Source organism: Chiloscyllium plagiosum, unplaced genomic scaffold (assembly GCF_037043375.1).
Source record: "Chiloscyllium plagiosum isolate Xiang-an unplaced genomic scaffold, Cpla_swu_hap1 HiC_scaffold_7, whole genome shotgun sequence".
Classification (NCBI taxonomy): Eukaryota; Metazoa; Chordata; class Chondrichthyes; order Orectolobiformes; family Hemiscylliidae; genus Chiloscyllium; species Chiloscyllium plagiosum.
Genome location: NW_028270145.1, coordinates 92681763 through 92702469, shown reverse-complemented (window position 1 = coordinate 92702469; position 20707 = coordinate 92681763). Strand labels below are relative to the sequence as shown.

Sequence of the window (20707 nt, the reverse complement as noted above, 5' to 3'; positions counted from 1 at the left end):
TTTGGGCCCCATATCTTAGGATGGATGTACTGGCTCTGAAGCATGTTCAGAGGAGATTCACGAGAATGGTTCTAGCAATGAAAGGCTTAACATATGAGGAATATTTGAGGACTCTAGGTCTATACTTGATGGAATTTAGAAGGATAAGGGGTGATCTAATTGAAACTTACAGAATACTGAATGACCTGGACAGTGTGGATGTTGAGAAGATGTTTCCATTGAGAGGAGAGATTAGGACCTGAGGGCACAGCCTTAGAGTAAAGGGAAGACCTTTTAGAACAGAGATAAGAGAAATTTCTTCAGCCACGGAGTGGTGAATTTATGGAATTCACTGCCACAGAAGGCTCTGGAGGCCAGGTCATTGAGTATATTTAAGATGGAGATAGATAGGTTCTTGATTAAGGGGATCAAGGGTTACAGGGAGAAAGCAGGAGAATGGGGTTGAGAATTGATAGGTTGAGCAGACTCGATGGGCTGAACAGCCTAATTCCTGCTCCTATGTCTTGTGGTCTAATTTTAAAGGATCTAGCATTTTATCAGTTCCCACCATCATCCACTCCCAAAAGTGAGCATCATTTTCTCGTTTGCTGTCTGTGTCTCATATGCTCAAGACTAAGTCATGAGAGGTTCTCATGCAAGTCTGGGATGAAGAAATGAGAGCACTTATCAGGGTACACTTATCAGGGGAGTCTAGTCCTGGTTATCTAAGCTGAGATCAAGGTTAGCCCTGACCTATGCTAAATCTCAAGTGACAGCACATATGGGACTTTGCAATGTTGTCTCATCTATTTGTGTCCTTTCCAAGCTCACAATTTAATCTATTATCATATGCTCCATTTAAACCTCTACCATGATCATCAGAGACTTAAATCTGCATTTTTAAAAACATTTGCTGCCTTTTGGTATAGCCATATTGCATCATACCTGCTCAAACTGAGAATCCCACGCAGGTCACTGGGCTGGATTACATAATGTTGGGGGAGACAGGTTGGATAATACACCTGGCCTATCAGTGACATGAGTCGAGGTTGAGACTGCACCTTATAAATTCTTCCTCCAAATTCTGTCACCATTACATTACCATGTAATTTGTATGTACTTCGAGGAGAAAGTGAGGACTGCAGATGCTGGAGATCAGAGCTGAAAATGTGTTGCTGGAAAAGCGCAGCAGGTCAGGCAGCATCCAAGGAGCAGGGGAATCGATGTTTCGGGCATGAGCCCTTCCTGAAGAAGGGCTCATGCCCGAAACGTCGATTCTCCTGCCTCTTGGATGCTACCTGACCTGCTGCGCCTTTCCAGCAACACATTTTCAGCAACACATTTTCAGCAATTTGTATGTACTATCTAGTGACAAGTTATTAGGAAGTGAGCAAGGGCGAAAGGGGCAATCCCAGCCAATTCTTCTTGCTCTTCTCAAGGGTTGTGCCTTTCCTCTTTCCCAAAGCAGGTTAAAAACAATGACTGCAGATGCTGGAAACCAGATTCTGGATTAGTGGTGCTGGAAGAGCACAGCAGTTCAGGCAACATCCGAGGTGCAGCGAAATCAACGTTTCGGGCAAAAGCCCTTCATCTGGAATAAAGGCAGAGAGCCTGAAGCGTGGAGAGATAAGCAAGAGGAGGGTGGGGGTGGGGAGAGAGTAGCATAGAGTACAATAGGTGCGTGGGGGAGCGGATGAAGGTGATAGGTCAGGGAGGAGAGGGTGGAGTGGATAGGTGGAAAAGGAGATAGGCAGGTAGGACAAGTCCGGACAAGTCATGGGGACAGTGCTGACCTGGAAGTTTGATTAGATTAGATTACTTACAGTGTGGAAACAGGCCCTTCGGCCCAACAAGTCCACACCGACCCGCCGAAGCGCAACCCACCCAGACCGATTCCCCTACATTTACCCCTGCACCTAACACTATGGGCAATTTAGCATGGCCAATTCACCTGACCTGCACATTTTTGGACTGTGGGAGGAAACCGGAGTACCCGGAGGAAACCCACGCAGACACGGGGAGAATGTGCAAACTCCACACAGTCAGTCGCCTGAGGCGGGAATTGAACCCGGGTCTCTGGTGCTGTGAGGCATCAGTGCTAACCATTGTGCCACCGTGTCGCCCAAACTAGGAACTAGGGTGAGGTGGAGACCCCACCCCTCCAACCGTAACAAGGACAGAACGCCCCTGGTGCTCACCTTCACCCTACCAACCTTCGCATAAACCAAATCATCCGCCGACATTTCCGCCACCTCCAAAAAGACCCCACCACCAGGGATATATTTCCCTCCCCACCCCTTTCCGCCTTCCGCAAAGACCGTTCCCTCCATGACTACCTGGTCAGGTCCACGCCCCCCTAAAACCCACCCCCCCATCCTGGCACCTTCCCCTGCCACCGCAGGAACTGTAAAATCTGTGTCCACACCTCCTCCCTCACCTCTATCCAAGGCCCTAAAGGAGCCTTCCACATCCAAAGTTTTACCTGAACATCCGCTAATATCATTTATTGTATCCGTTGCTCCCGATGCGGTCTCCTCTATATTGAGGAGACTGGGCGCCTCCTAACTTAGCGCTTTAGGGAATATCTCCGGGACATCCACACCAATCAACCATACTGCCCCATGGCCCAACATTTCAACTCCCCCTCCCACTCTGTCAAGGACATGGAGGTCTTGGGCCTCCTTCACCGCCGCTCCCTCACCACCAGACGCCTGGAGGAAGAACGCCTCATCTTCCACCTCGGAACACTTCAACCCCAGGACATCAATGTGGACTTCAATAGTTTCCTCATTTCCCCTTCCCCCACCTCACCCCAGTTCCAAACTTCCAGCTCAGCACTGTCCCCATGACTTGTCCGGACTTGTCCTACCTGCCTATCTCCTTTTCCACCTATTCACTCCACCCTCTCCTCCCTGACCTATCACCTTCATCCCCTAACCCACTCACCTATTGTACTCTATGCTACTTTCTCTCCACCCTCACCCTCCTCTAGCTTATCTCTCCACGCTTCAGGCTTTCTGCCTTTATTCCTGAAGGGCTTTTGCCCGAAACGTTGATTTCACTGCTCCTTGAATGCTGCCTGAACTGTTGTGCTCTTCCAGCACCACTAATCCAGAACCTTTCCCAAAATGACATCAGCCAAGACAGAAAGGGGATATGTACCCTGTCGTGAAACCATTTCATAATCAGCAAAAAACAACAACTAAGGGCACTGCAAGCAGAACCAGTCAGATTATCATCCCATTGTAATTTTACAGCTTCAGCCAAGTGACCCTGATAGGCATAAACTGTCCCTGTGTAGAGAGTAGGAAGGTGGATCACAGTTTCATTATCCAGTTGCAGAGTCAGGTGTGTGATACTCAAAGGAGGAGAAAATGAAGCTGGTTTGCAATGGCCTTCAGAGTTGGATAGCCAATCAACATTTAGTGGGCAGGCTTGCATTTGAATAATTGGAAGGAATAGGAACTGTGGAGGTCAGTTTGGCAGTGAAAGCGAGGGAGAGATTGGATAGGTTGTCATTGGGTCATCAGGCCTCAGCTCCATGTTCCCACTTCCATGTGGTCTTGCCAGAGATGGATGAACAAATAAAGTTGTTACCCAATCAGCTGCAGCAGTTAGTCTATTAGTGGCAAATCGCTGGACAGTTAGGGTCTTAATAGTAACTCATATGCCACATGTTACTAGCTAAGTCAGGCACATTGTTGGAGATGCCCTCTCTAGGAAACCAATGGGGTATCCTTCACTTAACCCCTCACCCCAGTGCAGCTTCTGTTTCAATGCCACAGAGTATCTTTCAAGGATGGTTTAATTTTAAGGCACTCACATGTTCTCCTGCCCATTGCAGCAGCAGTGCCCAAATATGCCACTCAGGAGGTGACCTGCTTGTGCAAGAGAGCAGTCAATCATCATAAACAGATTGGGAACCTGCTATCATGTCTCAGCCTCAGGAAAATCCTCCAAATGTGCTGCGGTTCTGCCCATTGAGTCATCACCTTTCAGAAAGCAATCACAAGAGAAACTGAAGAAGCAATAAGAAGAAAAATTCAAATGCCAAAGTCCAAAACTTCATTATAATAATGAGGTCACAGACATTGAGCCAAATATTTGGGGCTGTTTAGCAACTGGCTTTGTGCCAGCGTCAAAATTGGATATAGGGAAAAAACATATTTAAACATGTCTGTCTCTCCTGATCACATCCGAAAAAGAAGATAAAGAAGGTTTGGTTCCCTCCTACATTTTGTCTTGGAGGGTAGGAGAATGCACAATGAATTCTCGACACTGAACGAAATAAATCAGCAAAATCTGTGTGCAATTTTAGACACTTTATTTAAGGAAGGATGTTCCTCAATCAAACTCTTCAGACTTCAGCTGATCTGAACTCCCGTCTCTCCTGTATTTGCTCGCGTATCCCAGCATTTTTGTCAAGCCCTACTGGCTTCTATCCCCAATCAGTCAATTTCAAATTCATCATTCAATTCTCAATGTTTCAAACAACTTCAAGCATGCCATCAAAATCCCTGTGGCTTCTGTTTACCTTTCCTTTGGCTCAGTGTCATAGAAGCAGAAATACAATTTTACAAGACACGCTATTTAAATATAATTTATCCCAACAGTAATCATTGAATCATTGATGCTCCTTTCTTGCAATCTAGCTTTGGCTTCAGATTGCATTCTCCACGACCTGTATCTTGTTCAGTAACACACTAAACAGTTTCTCTTTTCAGTCTGTTGAGCAGTACCTTTGCTTCCACCCTATTGTAGGCAACCATGCAAAAGGGTCAGATTCTTTTTAAGATTCATTCAAAATAGCAAAATTCTTATTTTACAAGCTAATATTTCATTCACTGCAGATTTAAGGGAACTAATCCAAATGCAGATTGTAGACTGCAGCATTCTAGAAGCAGCTTTCACAATAAATATTTTCAGATGTTACTTTTGCAAATAACGCTGTTGCTGCTGCTACACATTTTTGTTTTGCAAAATGGCCTAAGAAATATAATTACCAGTTGGTGCTCAGTCATGAGGCAAAGGCACCTAATGAGCCAAGGGTAAAGGTGGACAAGCTTAATCCAGTTCAGCAATAACATGGAGCTTTCCCGTGGAGTGTATACTTTAACCATAGTATTTCCTGGTTCTATCACCGACAAAACGTGCAAATGCAGTAAAAGTTGCAGCTCTGATATATGTAGTTTCTTTTAGCATGCCACAAAATCTGACAATCTATATCTGGATCGGACATATGTAGAGTTACAACTGTGGCAGCACCAGGTCTATGGTCTAAAGAAGAATGTAAGCCATGAAGGATCATCAAGAGGTCATGTGATGGAAAAAGCAAGTTCAGGACGGTTGTGACGCAGGCTAGAGACTGTGGCCTCGGCAGAATCATGGGGAAGGAGATGCCTCGATAGGTACCTGATGATGGAAGAGAAGGTTGTTTAATGAAAAGTGAGACCATTGTTAAGCCAAATAGTCATAAATGTTTGGAATTCTCTCCCACAGGGAGCAGTGAAGGCTGGGTCATTGAATATATTTGAGGCTGAGTTAAGCAGACTTTTGGTTAACAAGGGAGTCAAGCACTATGGAGCGAAAGGCAGGGAAGTGGAGTTAAGGCCATGACAAATTAACCTTGACCTTATTGAATGGGGGACAAGATTTGAAGGGCTGAAAAGCCTGCTCTTGCTCTTATTTCCTATGTAAAGGGAGTAGGGGAGGAGGAATCCTGGATTGAATGTGACTTTATCAGAGTACATGTTACTGCTGTCTTCTGAAGGGAAAAAAAATAGGGCTAAACCTTAATAATAGAGAAGTGACAACAACATGGTAATAGCGAACCATTGTAATGGGAATTAAATTTAAGATGTTAAGTATTCTATGTTGTGGTTCATTATAAAAACTTTCTTTTGGATAACAAATTTAGAGCTTCTCCTTTTGAAAAAATTTTGGTCTTTTCTTTATCGAATGTGTAGTGTGATTGTCCAGATTGCAGAAAGGCATTATAACTTTAAGACAACTAGGCAGCATCATAACATGTGACCCTCTAGTGTAAGGGGTCACCATTTTAATATCTAAACAGTCAATTGGTCATTTAAGCAACAAACATATATACAGACAGACATATATACAGACAGACATATATACAGGTTAATGTCATAGTTGGAGGTCAGGTAGCTCAGTTGGCTGAAAGGCTAGTTTGCAATGCAGAGTGCTGCCAACAGCATAGTCCAGTAGAACTGTGACAACTTAGTAATGGAATAGTAATAGACTGTATATGTAAGTCTTGGATGTCATATTAATGGCACATTTTGATGTTAATACATTTCCAGATATCTATCTCAATAAGAATCTCTGTGATATATGTTACATGGGCTAATAAAAAGAAAATCACATCACATCATGGTGGCAGTAAGTGGGCACTAAAAGATTGGGCAGCAATTGAGCAATAGACACTAGTCACGGCAGGTTGGTATTGAAGGCTGAAACGAAGGTAATAGTGTGGCAATTGTGTAAAGTTATGTACTCAACAGTCAGCCATTATCTGTCTGAAATCATTGCTTAAGCTCACATCTGACTATCAAGACTGAGGGCGTGGAGGATCCAAGATGGCGACGACCCAGCAAGTCTGAGTCTATAGTTCTCCTCCCAAGACTTGGGCAAAGTGGGTCACCCACCCCACCACACTGACCAAATCATTCAAAATAGTTTTTACTTAATGTAATTAGTTGCTTAGTACTGCATTTAAACAATTTAATCTCCAGTAAAAATGACTAAAGGGAAGGGAGTCCGCAGTTCTCAGCAGGCAGGAGCCCCTCCCCCACCCTCTCCAGCTGCAGCAAAGGCGTCTGCAGCCCGCCCCGCCCCCCCGGGGGGACTTACCTACGGTGGCGAGCCTTGCGGAAATAATCTCTAAACTCAATGCAAAGATTGATGCCTTCATTGAAGAGTCCCGGAGCCGATGGGACTCACTTTCGGCTGCGCTACAAAAGCACAACTGAGACATCAAGGAAATTGAGCATCGAGTCGGAGGGGCGGAACTAAAGGACGCGACCTCCGAAACTACAGCAGAATCGGCCGTGGATCGGGTCTGGACTCTCGAACAGCGAGTCTGGACCTTAGAGAATCACATTGACGACCTCGAGAATTGAGGTCGTCGAAAAATATTCGTTTGCTGGGCCTTCCCAAGCGGGAAGAGGAAGGCCAGCTTACAGCGTTTCTCAAACAATGGCTTCCACAGCTTTTAAATCTGGAGGCTGGATCAGGCCAGCTAAGGGTGGAATGGGCCTACCGGGTTGCAATACGCGGGCCTGGCTCGAACCAGCGCCCCCGCCCGGTCCTGTCCCGGCTGCAGAGCTTTAAGGAGAGGCAGATGCTCTTAGAAGCTTCCAGAAATCTTGCGATAGGTCCGCAAACCATGATTGATAAAGGATCCAAGATTATGTTATTCCAGGACTTTTCCCAGCTCTGGTCCCAAAAAGGAAGGCGTTTGATGAAGCGAAGAAGTGTTTAAGGGACTTAAATATTCAGTACTCCTTGCGCTACCCAGCTATGCTATGCTACGCTTTAACCATGAAGGGTCCGTGTATAACTTCAGATCGCCGGAAAAGGCCAAGGAAGTTTTGGACTCTCTTAGATAAATTGTAAGAGTTAATTGATGTTGTTTTGCTCTCCCCCCCACTCTGGTTTACATCCCCTTTTTTTTAATATTAATCCCTTTTTTATCTTACTGTTTAATATTATCTTCGGGGGGGTGGGGAGAGGGATTTATTTATTTGTTCTCTACTTCACGATTTTCTCCCCCTATTTTTTATATATATATGGATATAGGCCGGGGGGTCTAATTAATGTTGGTGGGGGGAGGTGGTTACCTTATCCTGTTTTATTTCTGTCTTGAGGAGTGGGGTTGTTTTTCCCTGTTATTTTGTATTATTATATTTAATTATTACTTGTTGAGGTTGAAATTTTATAGTTATATATGTTTATACATGGTATTAACATTACCAAATATATCCAGGTGTTGGTGTGGGTGGGGGGTGGGGGTAGGATGCTCACTGTTAACTCGAGCGCTGTAGTATACTTGATTAGTCTTCATCCTATCGAGGAGTGCCTGGGTCAAGGGTGAGGCATTGGTTAGGAGAGGACATGATGGACTGTTGGAAAGGAAGTGATACCCCCTGGGAACAAGGGGGAAAATCTCTATTTAAATACATTTTATATTTTTTTTATTTAGAAATATTTTTTTATTATATCGATGTGAGTGTATTAAAGAGCCTTTATTTTTGTAAATTTTATATGCTCTATGCTCGGGATGTTCTGGATAGGGTTTCCCCTCCCGAAGGGTCTCGGATTTGCCCGGACGATTATGGTTGATCAGTCGGTTAAGTGGTGCACCTGGAATGTCAAGGGGAGTAATTCGCCAGTCAAAAGGAAGAAAATATTATCAAACCTCAAGAAAGAAAGGGTCGATATAGCTCTCCTACAGGAGACACACTTACTGGATAAAGAACACTTGAAATTGCGACAGGGTGGATTTGATCAGGCCTTTTTTTCTTCTTTCAGCTCAAAACGCAGGGGAGTTGTTATTCTTATTCAGAAGAATTTCCCTTTCAAAATCCTAAATCAGATAAAAGATGAATCTGGACAATATATTCTGATTAAAGCCCTTATAAATGGAGAGGAATATGGGATCTTAAATTTGTATTGCCCCCCCTTTTAAATTATAACAGAAGCCTTCTCAAAATTGATGGCTCTCAGTGCTCGTCATACAATTATAGGGGAGATATGATTTTATTATGGATCCGGAAATAGATAGGATTCCAAGAGTACTGCAGGAGTATCTCCCAGATCTAGACAATTGGTGGATTTGAACAAATAATTAGGACTAGTAGATGTATGGAGGTGCCTTCATCCACAGGGCAGAGATTTTTCTTTTTACTCCAATCCACATAAACATCATACCAGAAATGATATGTTTTTTGTCCCCTCGATTTTTAAAAATTCCATATCGTCCTGTAAAATAGGCAGTATAGCAATTTCTGATCACGCTGCTGTATATATGGAAATCAAGGCGAGGTACAATGAGACATCCCCCCGGCACTGGCGTATGGATCCCTTTCTGATGAAAGATAGTACATTTGTCAAGTACTTCTCTCAAGAATTTAAAACTTTTTTAGAAATTAATTCAGGTACAGCTAGCAACCCATCAATGATGTGGGAGACCATCAAAGCTTACGCGCGAGGTTTGATCATCTCATACTCAGCGATCCAGAAAAAATTAAAGAGAGAACAGTGTCTGCTCGAAGCTCACTTAAAAGCGGCTGAAACAGCACATGCTGACAGACCCTATATTATCAAATTACAAAGGATTACGGCCCTTAGGACAGCTCTAAACACCACGCTTACCCAAACAGCTAAGAGGGAAATATTATTTGCAAAACAAAGGTTATATGAATTTGGCGATAAACCTGGTAGATACTTAGCATTTCTTGCAAAGAAAAAGAAGGCCCCTCAAACTATCATGTCTATTAAGGAAAGTACGGGTATTCTGACTCGTGATCATAAAAGGATTAATGCAATCTTTAGAAAATTTTATTCTGATTTATATAAATCGCAGGATTGCGAAGACTAGGAGGATGCAGTCATTTTTTAAAACCTGACCTTTCCGGACCTAACTCCGGAACAGGTATCGGTCTTGAATGTTCTCCTAACAATCCAAGAAATACTTGACGCAATCAGGCAACCTCAGAGCGGTAAGGCACCTGGCCCAGATGGCTTTCAAGCTGAATTCTATAAAGAATTTACAGGAATATTGGCTGGTCCACTTATGGACATGTCAGGGTTGTCTCCCGCCTTTGCTGAAAGAGGCAAATATCTCTCTTATCCTCAAAAAAGGAAAGGACGCAGAAGATTGCGCGTCATACAGACCAATATCCTTGCTAAATGTAGATTTTAAAATCCTTTCTAAAACGTTAGCATTGAGGCTAGAAGGGGGTATTGCCACATATCATAAAGGAGGATCAGATGGGGTTTATTAAGGGCCATAGATCATCCAATAATGTTAGAAGGGTTTTGAATGTGATTCAAGCCTGCCATCAGGGAAAGACACCAGGTGTACTAGTCTCATTAGACGCGGAAAAGGCATTCGACAGGGTTGAATGGTCATATCTGTTTTACACATTGGAAAGATTTAGCATTGGAAAGATGTTTACCAAATGGGTCTCAACACTGTATAGTGATCCCAAAGCAGTTGTGATTATCGATGGATTAGGCTCGGATAGCTTCAGTGTGGATAGGGGCTGCCGTCAGGGATATCCTCTTTTGCCATTGCTATTTACGCTAATAATCGAGCCACTAGCAGAAGCTATATGGGCTGACCCTAATATAACGGCCCCGAGGATTGGTACATGTAAACGTAAAATTACCTTTTATGCAGATGATGTTCTTCTATTTCTCAGTAATCCTTTGATGTCCGTACCTTACTTAATCCAAGTTATTAATACATTTAGTGTATTTTCAGGCTATAAAATTAATTTCTCAAAATTGGAGGTTATGCCAATGGGTGGGCTTGCTAATATATCCCACTTATTGGACGGATCCCACTTTCCCTTTAGGTGGTCCCTGGAGGGTTTCTTATATTTAGGCATTTTTATTACCCCAGTATTTGGTCAGTTATACAAGGCTAACTTTGTGCATTTACTGGAAAGGATAAGGCAGGACCTCCAGCGATGGGGAGACCTTCCAATTTCCTGGCTAGGTAGAATAGCACTAATTAAAATGAATGTCCTGCCCCGTCTCCTATACCCTATGAGAATGCTCCCGGTGATGCTGCCGAGGCTGGCACAACGTAAATTATATGGCTGGTTGGGTTTCTTTATCTGGAATCATAGATGGCCCCTCATTAAGCTGAAGAAGCTACAGCTTCCACAGGCAAGGGGAGGATTGGATTTCCCAGATTTTAGGAAATATCAGTTAAGTTCCCTATTAAGTCACATAGCCGATTGGGTCTTGTCTGACCCACAATCAATCTGGCTGGACATCGAGGCTTCTGAAGTAAAATGCCCACTTATTAACCTTTTAAAATCAGACAAGAGGAAAATCATTACGGATCAATGTAGAAACCCTATAATACTAAACACAATTAAAGCTTGGAATATAATGCGGCAAAATGAGGGCAACTCACATAAAACATCCCCCTATGCTCCGATAGTGGGAGCATGGGGATTTCAACCGGGCTTACAGATGTCACTTTCAAACTCTGGAGATTCAGGGGTATCTCATGTTTAGGGGATCTGGTTAAAGAAGGGGTCCTGATGTCTTATGAACAGCTGCGTCAGAAATTTGGATTACCTAATGGAGACCTCTTTCGATACTTCCAAATTCGAGACTACATACAGAAGAAGACTATGTTATTAGAAAGTCTTTATAAATCAGATAGAGAACATAGAGTGCTATGGCCAATGGGGTATCTTCCGTCAGTACTATTTATCATTTATTACATGATGAAGTATCGGGAGATATGGACAATCTGCTTAAAACATGGGATCAGGATTTGGGACTAGAAACCTCTATAGAAATGTGGAATGACATTTGGGAAAACACCAGAAGAATCACCATCTGCAACAGAACTCAGGCCATTCAGTTGAAGATACTTCATAGGGCCCATATAGCACCGGACCGATTGGCAAAATTTAAGGCAGGAGTATCCCCAATGTGTCCCAAATGTAAAATAGAGGTGGGCACTCTTGTACATTGCTTATGGATCTGTCATAAAATCCGCAGATATTGGACTAAAGTAGCAAGTGCTCTGACAGAAATCTTAGGAACGGAAATTAGAGTGGACCCTGTATCTCTCCTTTTGGGCTTTTCAAACTTACCCTCCCTGGATATGCACGTGAAGAGAGTATTTTCTATTCTCTCTTTATGTGCAAGGAAAAATATTTTGGTAAACTGGGTGGCTGAGAGCCCCCCTGGACTTTCGAATTGGCACAGATTAATCATGGAATGTATTCCTCTTGACTTCCTTACAAATATGGTACACCAAAAAACCACATTATTCCATAAAATATGGCAGCCCTTCTTGAATTACATAAATACAGATATTTCAGCCATCCTAACAAGGGCTTTTATTTAATTGAGATGGCGAACCTGGCTGGTCCGGGGCCCCTTGGGAGAGGAATCCCGCATGAATACGGGTTTTGTTACGATTTGATGTTAATACATTCCGAGTATCTCAGTACCCAATTTCTGTGTTATCCGTCATTTTTTTTTCCTCTTCTTTGAATAAGAGACTTAATTATACAGTCTGGTTAGTTGTAGGTTAGATTAGTAGTTAGTTGAGTTTTTTTTCTCGGTATCTTTTTCTTTGTTTGATAAATTTTGGTTATTATTTATTTAAGATTTAATTGTATATCAATGTTTATACTTGGGTTTTTTGTATTTGTAAACTTGTAAAAATATGTTAAATTTTCAATAAAAATATCTATATTAAAAAAATCAAGACTGAGGGCAACAACTACACTGAAACATGGCAAGCGCAAGTGTGAGGTGTCAGTGTGTCTAATTTTCTTTTAGAAAACAGTAGTTTACAACAGGTCCAGAGTAAAGTGATTCTAGAATAAAGTGTATCTGTGAATGCTACAAAAATTGTTCTATATTTTGTCACCAGAGCACAGTCATCAGTCGATTTTGCCATGTTGTTTTCTTTGGAAACAGGGCAAAAGAATGAAAAAAGTCAGGCATGCTATTATAGAATCATACAGTTCAGAACAGGCCCTTCAGCCCATCAAGCCTGTTCTGCCAAAACTAGATAAAATCTACACTAGTCCCATTACCAACACTAGGCCAATGAATGTTATGACACTTCATGTGCTCATCCAAGTACTTTTGAAGTCAATGTTTAAAATTTAAAGTCAAGGTTAATAATGATACTTTGTTTTGGTACAAATGCCATACAGAGGTACTGCTCAGTTATTTCATAGATTCATTGAGTCATACAGCACAGAAACAAACCCTTCAGTCCAACCAGTCCACGCTGACCATGTGCCCAAACTAAACTAGTTCCACCCGCCTGCGTTTGACCCATATCCTTCCAAGCATTTCTTATTCATGTAGTTATCCAAATGTCTTTTAAATGTTATAACAGTACCTGCATCCAGCACTTCCTCACGAAGTTCATTACACAGATAAACAAGTGTGTTAAAAAAAGTTGCCCCTCGTTTCTTTTTTAAATCTTTCTTCTAGCACCTTAAAAATATGCCCCTTAGTCTTGAAATCCCCTACCTTTGGAAAGGACACCTACCATTCACCTTATCTATACCCCTCATGATTTTAATAACCTGCATAAGGTCACCCATCAATCTCTCGCATTCCAGTGAGGAAATGTCTATCCAGTCTATCCAGCCTCTGCTTACAACTCAAACTCTCCAATACGGGCAACAATTTCATTTAAAATAAGAGAATATAAAAAGACAGAAAGCAGCACCTCTAAAGTAGCAATAAGGAGAGAACATAAAGAGAGAAGCCAAATAAAAAGGAAGCATTACACTGCAGCACAGGTTCCTTTGTACACTGGTAATTTTTAAAGAGCAAATAGCAACATGTTAAAGATGGAAAGCTAAAAAAACTGAACATGGATTGGTGCTGCAGCAACATTCTGCCAGAATTTTGGTTATTCAAAAAGAATACGTCATCATTTCATAGATCAACAGAGAGCTGATTGTAAAAGGCAGGCAGTCAAACTTCTTATCACTTCGGGAACAAAGGATTGTGAGATATAAAACCTTCTGGTATTTCTTTGCATGTGTGCAAAGACCATGACAAAATTTTTCCAATCTTGAAAAGGTGAGCTCAATGTCAGAGTCAACTATGGAATTCCCTGGCTTGATTTCATGTCCTGCTGCCAAATATCACCAATTCACAGGCAGACATCAACACAATGGTATAGAATGTATCTTCACTAAAGCTAACTTAGCTGAGAGGCTGATGGAACTGCTCATTACCTCCACGCTGATAATATTTTTTTCCAAAAGGCACTTCAGGACAAACCTGAAGATGACACTACAAATGCACTGCTGGAAGGATGGTGGTTTGAAGCTGCTGTGAACATCCAAATCTCGCATGAGATATGAATTTTCCCATCCACCAAAAAATGACCCACTTGGGGCTAAAATGTACAAAATGTCCCAGTGCTTGGAGAAACATTAAATGGAACACAATTCTCCACATCAACATGCAAAGAGTAAACCGAGGAATGATGCTAATGGTGCTTCCAAACTCCCATCTTTGGCATTCAAGTCTGTCAATACACTCCAAGATGTAAAAATAACATTACGACTGTCGACCTCTAATGTAGCATTGCATCACATTTAAAGTTACTGACAGCCTCAACCCTGTTTGATGCAGAGGTTTGCCAGATCTTGGACAGACTTGATGTTGCAGTCTGGAATTTTTAGTATTAGAAATGTCACATCCACTTCTTTAGTGACCTTAGTAATATGTAGATTTGTGCATACTCGCAGATCAGTGACATCAATAATTTAAAAGGTATCAAATCGTAGTCGTTGAGTCATACATCACGGAAACAGACACTTTCATCCAACCAGTCCATGCTGACCATGTTCCCAAACTAAACTGGTCGTCCCGCTGCTGGCTTCTGGCCCATATCTCTCAAAATTTCCTATTCATATACTTATCCGAATGTCTTTTAAATGTTATAATTGTACCCACATCCACCACTTCCTCTGGAAGTTTATTCTACGTTTATTCTAAGTATTTGCCCCTTAAATCTTTTTTAAATCTCTCTCCTCTCAAAAATGTGCCCCGTAGTCTCGAAATCCTCCATTTCACCCTGAGGAGAGGTGTTGGCATTTGAGATGAATGATACTGATGCATGGGATATCAGACCCATTGTAAGCAGTTGATGTGTGTGGGGACAGCACCAAGTTGTGTCAAAGTACTTCATCTGTATGATAATCAAAAGGATGATATTTGCACTTGCACCAGTATCAATTTTGGCACATATGCATTTCATCCACTCTTTCTGGCATACGTAACTTGGATGGAGGTAAAGGCCTCAGCTCCCCCAGTTCATAAGCTCAAGGAAATTTGACGTGGCCAGAAATGCACTTCCCTGCCTGTCATCCCATAATGCTTGATTCCCTTGTTAACCAAAATATCTGTCTAAATCAGTCTTGAATATATTCAGTGATCCAGCCTCCACTGCTCAGTAGAGGAGAGAATCCCAGATATTTATGATTGTTTGGCTTTTTTTTTAAATTCTCTTCACTCCCTTCTTCACACCCAGACAGACAGGACTTGGGGTCATTTGACATACTTAATGGCTGCTGGCTGAAAAGGAGAGCAGGAAACTTGATAGGAAACAAGACTGAATTGGCAATCTATCAGCAGACTGGGAGTCCACACTTCTCTGTTTGGTTCTGTGCTAGCATCAACATAGACCTGCAGCGTGTGCCAGCAGTTTGCAGCTGCTTCAAGCAATGTTAATGTGTGAAAGTCAAGGGCAAGCAGTCTTCCATGAGGTGAAGGAATATTAGTCTTTGAGACGTACCACCACAGTCAATCAAGGGGCTCACGTTACAAAAGTTGGCCACAGTCGGTCAGGCACTTGCTCCCACCAGAGTCCGAGGGTCTTCCTTGCAGTATGAGGACTCAGGCAAAGTCAGTCCTGTAGGTCAAATGCGAACAGACCGTGGATAACAGGTGGGTCAGTTGGGAGCTGTTGAGACATTAGTCTGGGGAGGGGGAGGAGGTGAATTTACCTGCACTGAGAGAAAGCGATAGATTGAATCTGATGAAGACAAATGGGAGAGCAGTTAGTGGTGATGAACAAGCAAGGGAGGTGTCCTCACTGAGTGAGCAGGAATGGCAGAGGGCAGGGCAGAGTAGGTGTTTGGGAGTATAAGGTGGCTGAGAGCTGTTGAGTGGACATGATACATGCAATAGTGAGAGTTGTAAGCCATGAGTGAGGGATGTATGCAGAGAAAGAGTCAGCGCAAATGCTGCCCTTGTGAGTGTGAGGCAGCAGAGAGAAGGTGGTGGCACTTACTCTTGCAGAGTGCAGACGATCAGTGACTTTCTTCCTACACTGCTGGGCATTCCTTTCCACTTGGAACACAGCACTGACCTAGACTGTGATCTGATGGCTTGGTCTCCTTTGGCAGTTGGCTGGAAAAAGTCATTTGTTTCCCTCCTATTGGAAAGATTTTGTGAAACTTGAAAGATTTACAAGCATGTTGCCAGGGTCAGATGGTTTGAGCTACAGGGAGAGACTGAATATGCTGGGGCTGTTTTCCCTGGAGCATCGGAGTCTGAGGGGTGACCATATAGAGGTTTATAAAATCATGAGGGGCATAGATAAGGTAAATAGACAAGGTATTTTCCCTAAGGTGGGGGAGTCCAGAACCAGAGGGCATAGGTTTTGGGTGAGAGGGAAAAATTTAAAAAGGTCCTAAGGGGCAATTTTTTTTGCAGAGGGTGGTGCACGTTTGGAATGAGCTGCCAGAGGAAGTGATGGAGACTGGTACAATTGCAACTTTTAAAAGGCATCTGCATGGATAAATGAATAGGAAGGGTTTGGAGAGATATGGGCCAGGTGCTGGTAGGTGGAACTAATTTGGGTTGGGATATCTGGTCGGCATGGACGGGTTGGACCAAAGAGTCTATTTCCGTGCTGTACATCTCTACAACTCTATGTGAAACCGGTCATCTGTATCAATATTAACAATTGAGAAGCTCTCATTCCACATGAAGTTCCATCTGAGCAGTAGTGAAACCTTGTAGCTGATATTTTCCCTGTTCAAGGATATAATGACATTCTCATGACTGACTATTTCACTAAATTCCAGGGAAAAGGCCATGAGACTCATCAAGCCTAGTGTTCTTAGTTAACTGAACTTCCCTTCTCACCAAACCCTGCAAATCCTTCTCTCAATTTCTCATAGACTGTCCAATTTAATGCCCTTTTCCAGTAAATCACTCCACTGTTCAATTATATATTCTCTGTGAAGAAGATGAAGAAATACTCTCATTTTCAGTGCTCACTGAATGAAATGACTGCTCCTGCTGAAAGACACAATACCTATTACATTGTGACCCTAACGGTTTTCTATGATGATAAACAGACTGATGGCACATTGCCAAAAATATCCCATAAATTACAATGAAACTTCACATGACAAACCTAACTGAGAAAAAGCAACTACTGTACCAATACAGGATGGGGAGATGGGGTTAGCATACAGCTAACCTCACATACAACCTCTTCATTATTGCTCAGTGGATTAATGGGTCATGGAGGCTACTCCTCTCCAGGTTTTCATGTCATGTCAAAACTGTGACCACCCAGTTCTGAATACTGATTAGCAAATTCCACCGACTCCTGACATTTAAAACAAAATAAACACTTGAGCAATGCTATTTCCATTCACATTAAAAATTGTACATGAATGGTTTGCATAATTCTTCAAATAATAATTCAAATATTTGAGAACAGAAAACTACATCTGAAGTAGATGCCAAACCTACAGGCGGATTTTATTTTTCATCTTAATTTTCCACGTTACAATGAATACAAATCATCAATCAACTGAAATAAAAGCATTGCACTGGCAATGAAATAATGTACATCAATAAAGAGAAATTTGTTTTTTTAAGCATCTACTGATGACCTGCTATACTATCTCTGCCAGCACCACAGGGTCCTGAAGTTTACCAAAAGTGTGCACAAAATCAAGTCCTGAATGAGGTGACATTTTCCATAGTTCAACATTTGCAAAACTGAAGGTGTTCTATTCATCCTTTGTCATTCCCACTGGTGGTGTACCACAGGACAGTTAAAGACCAGCTGTTTCATCTGCCTAACACAGCTCCATCGCATTCAGATTCAAAGCGTAACATCTGTTAAGAATACCATAAACATATCAAGCTGAGTCCTAATTGTATGTGCCATGTTTATTTATCAATGTTAGATTTTATAGTCTTTTCAAACAGCAGTTTAATTTTAACACTATGCCTTATGCAGATCTCCACTCTGTAGGAATGAAACTGACCTCACAGTTGTTGCCATTTAAATTAATCACCTTGCTTTCACGCTAACATTTCTGTCTTGGGCCTGCCCCAATGCTTACACAACTACAAGAAACAACACTCTATTTTCCACTTGGACACTTTACAGTCTTGAGGTTCCAATACTGAATTCAATTACTTCAGTAATAGACTGCACTATGTATGTTTTCTGCTTTTCTTACATTCTCTTCCACTCCTCACACTATTCACACCCCCACAGCCATGTTGTTTTTATGTCATGATTTGGAGATGCCGGTGTTGGGCTGGGGTGTACAAAGTTAAAAATCACACACCAGGTTATAGTCCAACCGGTTTAATTGGAAGCACTCCGAAAGCTAGTTGTGCTACCTGATGAAGGAGCAGCGCTCCAATAGCTAGTGCTTCCAATTAAACCGGTTGGACTATAAACTGGTGTTGTGTGATTTTTAACTGTGTTTATGTCATGTTTGCTTTGCCCTTAGTACGGAGGACCAATTCATTTCCTTTCACACTCTAGTTTACACCCATTTTACATTTTTGTTTCTCCACTGTTAACAGTCTTTTGCACTGACCCTTATACCATCTGCCCTTTTGCTCCTCCTGTAACCCGTCAAATGTATAAATAAGAAACTATTTTTCAACACCTTTCAGATCATACCAAGATCACACAAGACCTGCTGAGTTTCTCCAAAATTCTCCATGTTTATTTCAGATTTCCATCATTCACCATATTTTGCTTTTATGCCTAATGTGGTGTAGTGTTCCTATGTTAGAGCATTATGACATGTCATAGTGTCATACAGTATGGAAACAGACCCTTCGATCCAACCAGTCCATGCTAAACTTAATCCCAAACTAAACTAATCCCATCTGCCTGCTCCTGGCCCATATCCTTCCAAACCTTTCCTATTCAGGTATCTATCCAAATGTCTTTTAAATGTTGTAATTGCACCCACATCCACCACTTTCTCAAGAAGTTCATATTTGCACATTTACTCTTGGAGAATTTTAGAAGTCCCAAGAAATTGTGAATAAACATAAAGGCTGTACAAATTTGAAAATCCAAGAGGTGGATATACAAATTATTTTCCCATTTAAGATTCAAAGGAAATGAACAGAATAGTATTCCAAATTTGTAATTCTTCAGGGGACACAGAATGTTAGACCCTCAAATTCTTGGGCTGAGCAGGATGAAGACCTGTCTGCAAGGCTGGATCAAGCCATTTTCCTGGAATTGCTTGTTTCACACAGTAAGAGGTTTTAGTCCCAACAGGCCTGTTCACCAGAAACAAGCAGCTCTCTAGTTCACATGTAAGAATGCAGGTTCTGGCTTGCTAATCAGCAGAATGCATTTAAATCTAGTGAGGTCAAGCAATAGAGAATTCAGTTCCATAAAGCTAAGGACGTCAACGAAGATTTGCAAAGATAATAAGTTCTTAAGATTTTTTTCCACTGGATCTTACAATAAGATCAGAAAGTAAAAAGATTAAACTTAGACAAGTGAACTCATGTTAAAGGGCTTGTGAAATGACTCCAGTATCCCCTGACTTACTAAAGCACCACGAAGAGTCTTAAAGTATTTATAGCATTATAGTACTGTACTGCAGTAAATTGACTTCTTTATATTAATCTGGTATTGATGACAGCACTGCAGGGCACATTTAACTTCACAAAGAAATGTCAACAGCTTGAAATAAAGTTGATGTGAGGATTACATATCGTTCACCACCTTATTCCTCTGACTTCATCTGAGCCAGGAAGCCTGAAATTTGCCAGGCTTTTTAAACAGACTCAACAAACTTAAATTTAAGATCACCTTCAAACTAAGTCAATTTGAATCAGATTGCTGCTTAGTTATTTGCAGGAAGGGATTATACTTGTAAGACCTGTACCTGTCCATCCAATCTACGGTAAATCGGATATTGAGTATTTCCTGCCCAAACAGGTAAAGTCTCCAACTGCAGCACCATTTGGGTGGTCTCAATATAATGTGTAGCAATAACAATCTATCCCAAATGATGACAGCTATCTGTGCTGGCATGGCTGCCCTCTTCCAATGATTTAAATTATCTCATTACCATGCAAACTAGGTGGGACGGCATGTTGTGATGAGGGCATAAGAAATCTGCAAACGGAAAGAGATAGACTGAGTGAATAGACAAAAAACAACATAGATGGAGTTAAATGTAGGAAAGTTTGAGGTCATTCTTGGAGGAAGAATCAAAAGGCAAATTCTTATTTAAATGCAGAAAGACTCCAAAAAAGTGCAGAAGAATATGCGTGTTCTACTGTATTAAGTACAAAACCTAACATGCAAGTACAGCAAGTAATTCGGAAGGCAAATGGAATATTGACCTTTATTGCAAGAGGTTTGGAGTTTGAAAATGAAAGTCTTGTTGTAAGTGTAGAGTTTTGGCAAGACCTCACCTGTAGTTTTGTGTACAATTCGCATTCCCCTTATTTAAGAAAGGGCATATTCCGGCTGGTTCAAACAGATTCACTAAGGTGATTTCTGGGACGAAGGGGCTAAAATCATAGAAACTAGGAGGTGAAGGGTCAAGTCTGCTTCACCCTTCCATAAGATCAAGGCTGATCCTCTATCCTTATTTGTTCGCTACATTTTGATGTTGCTGATATCTGAAGATTTATCAATCCACTTCTAAACAGGAATAGC

General features: G+C 41.8%; 1 protein-coding gene across 3 annotated transcripts in view; it reads right to left on the bottom strand.

The window, feature by feature from the left end:
* The window catches only part of lypd6 (LY6/PLAUR domain containing 6), a 238790-nt gene that overhangs the window by 111868 nt on the left and 106215 nt on the right, over window positions 1-20707 (bottom strand). Inside the window, exon 1 of one of the 3 annotated variants that reach the window (XM_087989253.1) lies at window positions 4983-5006. The exons of the other annotated variants lie outside the window; for them this stretch is intronic. The gene's annotated coding sequence lies outside the window, so the exon portion shown is untranslated. Of the gene's footprint in view, window positions 1-4982; window positions 5007-20707 lie in introns of those variants that run through there. 3 annotated transcript variants of the gene reach the window in all.